This window comes from Sapajus apella, unplaced genomic scaffold, assembly GCF_009761245.1.
Source record: "Sapajus apella isolate SASKATOON/1434 unplaced genomic scaffold, GSC_monkey_1.0 scaffold33, whole genome shotgun sequence".
NCBI lineage: Eukaryota > Metazoa > Chordata > Mammalia > Primates > Cebidae > Sapajus > Sapajus apella.
In genome coordinates this window covers 5,787,197-5,799,449 of record NW_022436973.1, presented here as the reverse complement: position 1 = coordinate 5,799,449, position 12,253 = coordinate 5,787,197, and the positions used below count along the sequence as shown (strand labels likewise).

Below are 12,253 nucleotides of genomic sequence, written 5' to 3'. Positions count from 1 at the left end.
TGGCCCTGCATGGCATGGCATGGCATGCCCCCTTGTGTTGGGAACTGGAAGAAATGAGTGATTTCAATGGTATTAGTCTGTCTGTGTCATTACTCAGTCACCTTCATAAATTAAGACCTGGGCTTACATCGGTTTCTCAGACTGTTGTGTGTATGCCTTTAGGGGCTGTCAAGAGGACTGGGGAGAGGAGGAGCCGGCTGCCCTGAAGGATTTGGAAGTGTGTGCCACAGGTCCCCTCCCTGGCTTCATGAGAGCTGTTGTCTGGGACATAGGTAGCTGCCACTTCTGGGGAAAGAGTTTTGCTGCTCCTTAAACTTCAGAAAGCCTTGGTCCTATAGGCTTGTCCATCTCAAAGATTTGTTCTGGCACCCAAGTTGGTGTTATATGGACAGAAATCCATCCACTTCTCTTTTGTGGTTTCAAAGGGTTCTTCAATTATTGCATTTGTTAACTGACGACACCTTGTGGGCCAATTATTTGCTGATTGCTCTCATGGCTTCCATCCTCTGAGGTTATTGTGGGGGCTAGAAGTCTGCAAACTACATTTTTCAGATGATCTCATCAGCTGGGGCCAGTCGGTTATGCTAATGGGAGGTTCTAACAAGAGATAAAACATAGCAGCAACAGCGGCAATAGACAATTTCAGTTGACCACAGACAAGTGTGGGCTCTAGCAGGGTCAGTGGTTCCAGCAGTGCCATGGGAGTGGGCCTGCTCAATGGCAGTGGCAGCACCTGCAGCAGCTCAGCAGTGAGCGCCGGCCTGTGGGCCAAGCCTGGAGTGTACCAGCTGTTTGATCATTGGGTGCCACCTTCTTTTCCCGTTTGCTCTTCTGCTGCTCCTGGCCAACAATTTTGTAAGAAATTTTACGCATCCAGTCCCTCTCTGCTTGAAATATCTAAAGTGCCTTCAGTTTCTCCGATGGGACAATGACTGATATACCTTTATACCTTGGATAAATAGGTATGAAAAAGACCACATGCTCACCTGGACATAAGTGCCATCTTTGGCTGCATTTTTAGGAGTATGATATCAGGAGACCTAGGTGATATCTGGATTTCCTCTGTGCTGATTAGAGTCAACATGGTGGACAGTTCTGGGCAGGACAAGATTCTGGGGTTCTCTGTAATCCTGAGTGGGCAGGTGGGCAGTGTGGTAGCTGGTTAGAAGGTGCTATGTTTTAAGTATTGTTCCCTTAAAACTCATGCTGAAATTTAATTCCCAATATGTCAGTATTGAGAGATGGGGCCTTTAAGAGGTGATTGGGTCATCAGGGCTCTGCCTTAGTAAATGGATTAATCTATTAGTGGATTAATGGATTGATGCGTTAATAGATTAATGGGTTACCATGGGAGAGGAACTGGTGGCTTTATAGGAAGAAGGAGACCTGAGCTAGCACACTCAGCCCCCTCTCCCTGTGACATCCTGTGCCAACATGGGTCCCTGTGAAGAGTCACTGTCAACAAGAAAGCCCTCACTAGGTGTGGCCCCTTGACCTTGGACTTCTCAGCCTCCATATCTGTAAGAAATAAGTTCCTTTTCTTAATAAATTACACAGTTTCAGGTATTCTGTTATAAGCAAAAGAAAATGGACTAAGATAGAAGGTGAGATTCTAAATCATCTTTTCTTATCTGAATTATGGAAGCAGCCTCCTCACTGGTCACCCTGCCTCCAGCCTTGTCTCTGTGAGGTCTTTTTCTTTTTTTTTTTTTTTTTTCATCTATAGGTATTTTTTTTTTCACACTGCAATAGTTAATTTTATTTGTTCAAGAACTCACATTGCAAGCATTAAACCAAGCATAGGCTTTGACTCTGTGAGCCCAAATTCACATATTGAAGAAGATCAGAGCAAACTGCGATTCATGTACATGGATGAAAGCTAAAGGCTCAGAGTTAATCACATTGTAGTTTTTAAACTTCTACAGCCTAGGGCTCAGTAGTCACATGTCTTTTAGGTCCTTCTGGATGTCCCACAGGGTATCTGCACTTTTCTTGAGCTGAGCAACCTCATCATCCTTGAGCTTCTGGTTGATAATGCTGGTTAATCCCCAGGCATTGAGGATACACGGAAGGCTCAGGAAGACTTCATTCTCGATGCCATACATCCCCTTTACCATTGTTGATACGGGATGAATCCTGGATAGATTTTTCAACATGGATTCAATAAGATCAGCCACACTTAATCCAATGGCCCAGTTGGTATATCCTTTTAGCTTGATGACTTCATAGGCACTTTCAACCACCATCTTATGCGCTTCCTTCCAATTTTCACTATTGTTGTCAGTTCCCATTTCTGGATTCAATTCCTGAAGAGAAACACCAGCCACATTCACACCACTCCACACAGCCACACTTGAGTCGCCATGTTCCCCCAAAATCCATCCATGGCAGCTGCTGGGATGAATGCCAAGTTTTTCAGCCATAAGGTACTGAAATCTTGCAGAATCCAGATTACATCCACTTCCAATCACACGGTGTTTGGGTAATCCACTCAGTTTCCAGGTAACATGTGTAAGAATGTCCACTGGATTGGAAACCACAATTATGATGCAATCAGGACTGTACTTGACGATCTGAGGAATAATGAATTTGAAGACATTAACATTTCTCTGCACCAGATTGAGACGACTCTCTCCCTCTTGCTGACGGACTCCTGCAGTTACCACGACAATCTTAGAATTGGCGGTCAAGGCATAATCTTTATCTGCCACAATTTTGGGTGTCTGAAGAAATAAGCTCCCATGCTGCAGATCCATCATTTCTCCTTTAAGTTTATCTTCCAAAACACCCACAAGAGCAAGTTCATCAGCCAGAGACTTTCCCAGAATGCTGATAGCACAGCCATACCAACTTGTCTGACACCCACTACAGTGATCTTATTGTTTGAGACCGTTGTCTCTTCTTCTGCAACTGGTGCAATGAGTTTTTCCTTAAGAGTTGCCATTTTGCGCAGGAGAGAGAAGGCTCTGGAGACCGCAGAAACAGTGGTGCGCAGAAGACAATGTCAGCTGCCTGCGTCTCCTCCCTTGCCGGATCCCGGTATTTTTTATTAGAAAAGAAATGAAGCGTTCTCACTAGAGGCTGAAGAAGGAAATTAACAATCTTACAATTCTAGAACAGGCAAACTTCATGATAAGGTATTCTTAAGTTTTCAAAGTGTCGGGGGCTCTTTCACAGATACGCTTTTGGGGTGGGGCTGTAAGCCTTCTCAGATGTTTTACATTTTGTGCTTTAATTTTTGCTGGTGCTCTAAATCAAATAAATGCACAGTGTTCGGGATTATCTGGATGGCCATCTTAAATAACAGAGTGTTCCACATGACCACAGCCTCTGCACTTGTGCCTCTGATCCATGAGACACCAAGAACAACGATGCTTAACTTTTCATATGATTTCTCCAGTTGGGCCCTGAGACCTTCCACAGAATTGTTGAACATTTCCTGTGAGATCGTGAGAGGACAAGGTGGAGCACACTGGTTCAGAGCAGTGATTCTCAGGGTGGGATGGGATGGGGTGGGGTTGACTGGAGAGAGGTGTGTAGTTTGAATGAACACATTCAGAATACTCACTGATTTCATAACACAAACTCCATCAAGTCAAGTGGCAAAACGATTTCAACTAATGGGCAGTCGCGGAAAACCAACTATGGATTCATCATTGTGGAGAAGGAGTCTGGATAAACATAGTTGAAAAGCACTGGCTTAGAGGTAGAGGCATGCAGACACATGGAGAAGAGTGAAAAACGAGAGCCAAAGAGAAAGAACAATTGAGGGTCAGTGAGCAAATCCTAGGCCAAACTTCTGAAAACAGTCTTCTGAAAGCCAAAGAGCATATCCAGAAGAAAACCAAGATGGTCCGTCAACCTTTTTGGGTCTGTGGTTAAGAGCAAGTTGATCCACTTCTTAATACTGAGCAAAAAGAAGAAGACAGCTGTTTGTGCCACCAAATTCATCCACCAGGAAGTGATGTCATCGTTTGCAATGCCATCCAGCTCTTGAGGAGGGACGTCAGCGTGGGGCCTGCTCTGGGGGTACTGCGGAGCTTCAATCTGCTTTAGCCGCGTCAGCAGTTCCCCGCTTTGTTGCATAGTGACTAGATCGCTTTGTTGCATAGTGACTAGATCACTGCATCCACCTATACAGTCTTTAAAGACTCGAGGCACTGTTCTTGCCCCCATGAACTGTTTCAGATAATCTTGAATCTCATTAGTGTGGTTGATAGCTGTGATCTCGACAACTTCCAGAAGCCCCTGTTTGATGGCAATTGACTGAGAATCTCTTGGGTCTTCCTGCAGTACTGGCAGGTGGGCTTGATGAACATAACCACATTCCCAGGCTGGATTTTGCAGTTCACAAACTCAGCCATGTGGATGGGCTGTGGTCTCCCTGGGAGGATCCTCAGCTGCAGGTATTGCTTGGGGTATTGAGCCCATTTTCTTTCTTTCTGTCTTTCTTTCTCTTTCTTTTTTTTACTTTCTCTTTTCTTTTTCTTTTTTTATTTTTGACAGAGACTCACTCTGTTGCCCAGGCTGGAGTGCAGTGGTACAATCACAGCTCACCACAACCTCAAACTCCTGGGCTCAGGTAATCCTCCCACCTCAGCCAGGCATAAGCTACCATGCCTGGCCAAGTTTTGTATTTTTTGTAGAAACAGGGTCTTGCCATGTTATCCAGGCTGGTCTCGAACTCCTGGGCTCAAGCAGTCCTGTCTTGGCCTCTCAAAGTGTTGGGATTACAGGCATGAGCCTTCGCACTCGGCCCCTCCCAGGTCATTTTCCACAGGATGAACTGGAGGGTCTTTCAAAACCATTCCAATGAAGCACCCTCCCTGCCAACCCCCGTCTTAAATCAAGACCTGTCAACAGCTCTCTGGTGCTCAAAATTATAAACTTGCTATTCCAGGCCTTTCCTAAGCTGGCCCCTGTGGAACTCCCCAGCCTCTGCATGATCTCTCCTTGCCTTTCAGGTTATCATCTAGCTGCCCTGAATCACCTGCAGCCCCCTCAACATGCCATGCTCTATTTACTCAACGGTTAGTTATTAAGCAGCCACTGTGTGCCTGACAGTGTTCTAGGCACTGGGGAAATGGCAGGAGACAATTCGGGCAAAGTCTCGTCATTCAAGAATCTCTCCCCCAGGCCCTTGTACATGCTGTTCCCTTTGCTTGGAATGTTCTCTCTGCCCATTTTCTGTCACTTTTCCTCCTTTCACCTTGGTACCTGCCATCTTCAGAGCAGAGCTAAGGCAGCACCTGCTTAGGAAGTCTTCCTTCACCCCCACCCCTTTCCCCAGGCTGTTTGGATATTTCCTTTATGCTCCTACAACCCCCTCCCCCCCGGGCTCCCCGAGCTTCCTCTAACCCAAACATGGATCTCTGAATTGTCACTGTTGGTTCAAACTCCTGGAGTATAGCATTTAGAGCTCCTGGAGGGTAGGACAATGTCTGATCTGGGTCCGCGTCCCTAGACTTTATAGTGTCTGGCACATGAATTTGTTGAATGAATGAATGCATAACCATGGACTAGAAAAGCAGAAAACACTTTTTGGAGGGAAATGACCATGCAGGTCTTGAGAGAGGCACCCAAGATCATTCAGAGACTACTCAGGGTCCTCGTTTCCTCTGGATCCCATTATCCTCAGCCTCGGCATCCAGGTACTTCGAGATCTGCTCCTACTGACCTCTCCAACCCTGTTTGTGCTTTCTCAACCCAGATCCAGCCCTTTGAGCCAAGTAGGATTTCAGATTTGGGCTCAGCCAGGTCCTGGCGTGTGAACTTGGAAAATAACTCTACCTCTCTGTGACTCAGTTTTCTCATCTTTAAAATCATTTAGGGGCCGGGTGCGGTGGCTCACGCCTGTAATCCCAGCACTTTGGGATTACTTTGAGGCGGGCGGATCACAAGGTCAGGAGTTCGAGACCAGCCGGGCCAAAATGGTGAAACCCAATCTCTACTAAAAATACAAAAAAATTACCTGGGCATGGTGGTGCATGCCTGTAATCCCAGCTACTCAGGAGGCTAAGACAGGAGAATTGCTTGAACCCAGGAGGCGGAGGTTGCAGCGAGTCGAGATCATGCCACTGCACTCCAGCCTGGGCGACAGAAAAAAAATCATTTAGATCAGGGGTCCCCAACCTTGGGGCCATCGACTGGTATGGGTCTGTGGCCTGCTAGGAACCAGGCTACACAGCAGGAGGTGAGCATTCCCACCTGAGTTCTGCCTCCTGTCAGATCCGCAGCAGCACTAGATTCTCATAGGAGCACGAACCCTATTGGGAACTATACATGTGAAGGATCTAGGTTACACGCTGTTTATGAGAATCAAATGCCTGATGATCTGAGGTGGAATAATTTCATCTCAAAGCCATTCCACCACCCACCACCATTCTGTGGAAAAATCGTCTTCCATGAAACTGGTCCCTGGTGCCAAAAAGGTTGGGGAGTGCTAATTTAGATGATCTCTGTCTCCCAGGGGTTTTGTGAAAACTCCAAGCAGTAAGCCCTGTAAAGCACGGGGCTCAGGGCCGGGGCCATGGCCAGCACTCAATGAATGGATGCTCTTATTGTTATTACTTATGCTCAGAGCAGTGGAGTGTCATGGCAGCTTTCAGCAGGGGTGGGAGTCATGGGGTTGGATTTGCTCCTCAGAGCTTCAGAGGGGGCTCTGGGGAGGACAGCCTAGACAAGGCAAGGCAGCAATGGGCTCGTGCAGGCTGGTAATTTACACAGCTGTCAAAATCAGATCATTAATGCTTTTGGCCAACGGCTATCGTAAAAAATTTAGAGCAAAATAAAAAATACAATCTAATCTTCAGAGCAAATTATAAAACACAAAGCAGAAACAAATTAGACAGGCAATACAATCTCATTGAAGCAAACCAGTTTTCCCAGTGACAACTCTGGGCTGGGTCAGAAACCACTTCTGCTGGGTCCCCATAGCACAGAGCCAGGTGACAGGAAGAGTCACAAACATATGTGTGGCTTCTAGGGACTTGCGTTTCCAGATTCACTTTCTCTTTTGTTTAAAAATCAATTAAAAAAAATATTGCAACACCAGGTGCAGTGGCTCATGCCTGTAATCCCAGCACTTTGAGAGGCTGAGGTGGGAGTAGCACGTAAATCTAGCAGTTTGAGACCTGCCTAGGCAACAGCAAGACCTCATCTCTACAAAAAGTATAAAAATTAGCCAGGTGTGATGGTGCGTACCTTAGTTCCAACTCTTCAGGAGACTGAGCTGGGAGGATCGCTTGAGCCCAGGAGGTCGAGGCTACAATGAGCTATGTTTGTGCCACTGCACACAATTAAATATTCAATTATTGCTAAAGACATAAGATGAAAGTGTCTCCCTCCCACCCCAAGATCTCAGTCTCCCTTTCACCAATAATAATGTATTGTTTATCTCACCTGAAAATTCCCATTCCTTTTGCAAGTCCGCATATATAAAATTCCCATTGCAAGTCCAGATATATACAAATAATTCCTTTGTTCCAATACAGTTAATATTTTACACCATGCTTTTTTCACTTAATGATGTGTCTAGGAGATCTTTCACATTATTTCACATTAGGGTTTTTTTTTTTTTGAGACAGAGTCTGGCTCTGTTGCCCAGGCTGGAGTGCAGTGCCATCATCTTGGCTCACTGCAGTCTCTGCCTCCTGAGTTAAGTGATTCTCCTGTCTCAGCCTCCTGAGTAGCTGGGATTACAGGCGCATGCCACCCCACCTGGCTAATTTTTGTATTTTTAATAGAGAGGGGGTTTTGCTACATTGGCCAGGCTGGTCTCAAACTCCTGACCTCAAGTGATCCACCTGCCTTGGCCTCCCAAAGTGCTGGGATTACAGGTGTGAGCCACCACGCCTGGCCCATAGTAGTTATTTTAACAGCCGTATAATAACCCAGACTATGAATAGACCATAATTTACTTAACCAGTCCCTACTGATGGATATTCGGGCTGTTTCTTCAGTGAGGTTGTAAGAGAAATTTCTATAAATGAGGTTGATGGTTAAAGGATACAGACATTCTTGATGTTGGTAATTGTTTCCAAATTACCCCCTTTTAAGGGAACACTGTTGATGCTCTCTCTAGAGTCCATTGGATCTTTTACGGATTTGGTGTGCTTCTCCTGACCTCTGTGTGCTTTTTTTTTTTTTTTTTTTGAGACAGAGTCTTGCTCTGTTGCCCAGGCTGGAGTGCAGTGGCATGACTTTGGCTTACCACAACCTCCACCTCCTGGGTTCAAGTGATTCTCACGCCTCAGCCTCCTGAATAGCTGGGACCACAGGCATGGGCCACCATGTCCCACTAATTTTTGTATTTTTAGTAGAGGTGGGTTTTTGCCATGATGACCAGGCTATTCTCAAACCCCTGGCCTTGAGTGATATGCCTGCCTTGGCCTCTGAAAGTGCTAGGATTACAGGCATGAGCCACCGCGCACGGCCGTGCTTTCTTTGCTTTTAAGTGTTCATGCACGTGACTTTCTTCAGAGGCCTGTTCTTCAGCTACTGGAGCTGCCTTGTCCATGGAAGGACCCCGAAATGCCTGACTGTTAAGCCCAACCTAGGGAGGCTTAGTCAACAACAAACTGGGACAGCAGTATGAAAGCCCAGCATCCTTGCCTGGAGACTGTTTTGCTCTCCAGAGCTCCCTGTGGGATGTGGCTGAGGCTGGGACTTTGCTGAAAATCTCACTGCGGTAGGCACACGCTCTAAGATGGCCCTAAGAGGGTACCTCCTATGCCTTGTGTGATCCCTTCTTTTTGAGTGTAGGCTTCGATGTGATGCCACTTCCAAAATTAAGTGATAAAAAGACCACGGCTTCTGTCTTGGGGTGGCCCTCTAATCTCCCTTTCAGAGCTCTCTCTCTCTCTCTAGGGTAAGCAAGCTGCCATGATATGATGTGATATGATGTGATATGCTATGGTATGGTATGATATGATATGATATGATATGATATGTGATATGGTATATGATATGATATGGTATGATATGGTATGGTATGGTATGATATGGTATGGTATGATATGATATGATGTGATATGATATGGTATGGTATGATATGGTATGATATAATATGATATGATATAATATGATATGATGATATATGATATGATATGGTATGATATGATGTGATATGATATGGTATGGTATGATATGATATGATATGATATGCCATGATACTTCAGCCATCGGAAGTGGCCCATATGGCAGGGAACTGATGTCTCTGGCCAACAGCCAGGGAGGACTGAAGGGCTGTCCACACTCACAAGAGTGAGTTTGGAAGTGGATTCTCTCCAAGTCGAGCCTCTTTTTTTTTAGACAATCTTGCTCTGTTGCCCAGGCTGGAGTACAGTGGCACAATCTTGGCTCACTGCAGCCTCCACCTCACAGGTTCAAGCTATCCTTGTGCCTCAGCCTCCCGTGTAGCTGGGATTACAGGCATCCACCACCACACATGGCTAATTTTTGTATTATTTGTAGAGATGGAATTTCACCTTGTTGGCCAGGCTGGTCTTGAACTCCTGATCTCAAGTGATCTACCTGTCTTGGCCTCCCAAAATGCTGGGATTATGGGCGTGAGTCACCACACCCAGCCTCCCAGTTGAGCCATGAGGTGACTGAGCCTCAGCCAACACCTTGACTGCCCCCTCCTGAGAGACCTGAGCCAGAACCATTCAGTGAAGTCACTCCTGGGTTCCTGACCTCAGAAGCTGAGATGATCACTGCTTGTTTCAGATGCTAAGTCTTGGCTAATTTGTTATGCAGCAATAAATACCCAATGCCTCTTGCTGGGCTTCCTTCCCTTTCCTGTCTTGCCTCCCTCACTTCCTCCCCAGCTTTCCCTGGGAGCATTTTTGTGCCTAGGCTGGAGTGCAATGGCATGACCTCAGCTCACTGCAACCTCCACCTCCCAGGTTCAAGCAATTCTCCCTCAGCCTCCCAAGTAGCTGGAATTACAGGTGCCTGCCACCATACTCCGCTATTTTTTTTGTATATTTTTAGAACAGATGGGGTTTCACTATGGTGGTCAGGCTGGTCTCACACTCCTGACCTCGTAATCTGCCCCCTCAGTCTCCCGAAGTGCTGGGTTTATAGGCATGAGCCCCTGCGCCTGGCGTGGAGCACTCTCTTCATACACCAGTTGTGCAGACATCCAGCCTTGTCTGCTTCTGAGGAACCCAACCTAACACACCCCTATTGGCTTGCGCTAATATACATTGTTGGCATCTGGAGGGTGAGGAGCTGTTTTCCCATGGTTTCACCTATACCACCCACATCAAACTTTCACATGCAAATATAGCCTTGAACCAGACAAGCCAAGATAACTCTAATCCCAAAGAGAGTTCCATGGGGAGGTGTGCATTTTGGAGCTGCAGTCACTGATCCATTGCCACTGATCCACCTGCAGCACTTCCTGTAAATTCCCACCTCTCTGACTTTGCTTAGGCTGGGCCTCACCCTCATTTCACCTGCCCGTCTTGTCCTTCCCACAAAGCCCAGATCCTAAATTCCTATCCTCCAGAGCATCTCCTGACCTCTCCATCTAGAAGCGATGCTTCCTTCCCCTTGAGTTCCCTTCACCCTCTGTGCCTCCTTCTGATGACTTTCTGATGGGTTTTACCCAACTTATCATTATTTCTGCTCAAGTATTATCTCCCTGCCTGCACAAAGAGCTATTTGTAGGCTGAGATCCACCTCCCAGAATAGTGCTTGGTACAAAGAAGTCGTGAACACACTGTATGAATGAGGACTTAGACTCAGGGATATCCTGGTGGCCAGATGGGAGCCATTCTGAACTCTCTACTCTCTGTCTGCCCCACACCCAGCAGCCCTCCTCCCTCATTCTCCTCCCTAGAATCCCTCAACCACTGTAGTAGTCCATTTTCACACTGCTATAAAGAACTACCTGCCGGGCGCGGTGGCTCACTCCTGTAATCCCAGCACTTTGGGAGGCCGAGGCGGGTGGATCACGAGGTCAAGAGATCGAGACCATCCTGGTCAACATGGTGAAACCCCGTCTCTACTAAAAATACAGAAAATTAGCTGGGCATGGTGGCGTGTGCCTGTAATCCCAGCTACTCAGGAGGCTGAGGCAGGAGAATTGCTTGAACCCAGGAGGCGGAGGTTGCGGTGAGCCGAGATTGCACCCCTGCACTCCCCCCCAGAAAAAAAAAAAAAAACACCCCCCCGACTAAAAAAAAAAAAAAAAAAAAAGAACTACCTTAGACGGGGTAATTTATGAGAAAAAGAGTTTTAACTGATTCACGGTTCTGCAGGCTTAACAGAAAGCATGACTTGGAGGCCTCAGGAAACTTACAATCATGGTGGGAGGTGAAGGAGAAGCAAGGATCTTCTTTACATGGTGTCTGGAGAGAGAAAGAGTGAAGAGGGAAGTGCCACACACTTTAAAACCATCAGACCTTTCGAGAACTCAGGCTGGAGTGCAATGGCACGATCTTGGCTCACTGCAACCTCCTCCTCCTAGGTTCAAGCAATTCTCCTGCCTCAGCCTGCCAACCAGCTGGGACTACAGGTGCATGCCACCACATCTGGCTAATTTTTGTATTTTTAATAAAGACAGGGTTTTCTCCATGTTGGCCAGGCTGGTCTCAAACTCCTGAACTCAAGTGATCTGCTTGCCTCAGCCTCCCAAAGTGCTGGGATTACAGGTGTGATCCACCACTCCTGGCCTAGATATATATATTTTCTAGCATTACTTGAAGTAAATTCAAACTATTCAAACAAAAAAGTTGGATCCTGAACACCTCCAAACCTAGGGCATATCCCCAGCAGCGTGCATGTTGTACTTAAACACTGATCTCATCCAATCCCTGCTCCCTGCATCCCATTGTAAACTGAGGTCCAGAGAGGAACAAGTACAGAACTGAAGTCATAGAGAGAGTTGGCTGCAGGGTGGGTGCTAGAGTCCAGACCCCTCCACTGTTCCTGCCGTTCCAAGGTAGGAGCCCTTGCTGAAATAAGGGGCCAAAGCATTTCCTTCTTCCAGATATTTGCATGTCCTGTGTCCCCACCTGGAAAGTCCTTTTCCCTTAATTGTCCCAGGCCAACTCCCATTCATCCTTCAGAACTCAGCGTGAACACTCACTTTCTCTGTGGAGCATCCCTGGCAGGCAGAGCAAGTCCATCTCCCTCAGGTAACACCCCGTCCCAGATTATACTGTAATGACCTGTTTGGGAACCTCTCTCCACACTGAGACAAGGAGACCCAGGTGTGATTCATCTCCACCCTGAATGTGTT

General features: G+C 46.7%; 2 pseudogenes across 1 annotated transcript; both read right to left on the bottom strand.

The window, feature by feature from the left end:
- Positions 1–1,729: 1,729 nt before the first annotated feature.
- Positions 1,730–3,039, bottom strand: LOC116562713 (annotated as a pseudogene). The gene has a single exon (XR_004274074.1). The product of XR_004274074.1 is annotated as an L-lactate dehydrogenase B chain pseudogene (transcript).
- Positions 3,040–3,786: 747 nt separating this feature from the next.
- LOC116562598 lies at positions 3,787–4,364 on the bottom strand (annotated as a pseudogene).
- Between the last annotated feature and the right edge of the window lie 7,889 nt (positions 4,365–12,253).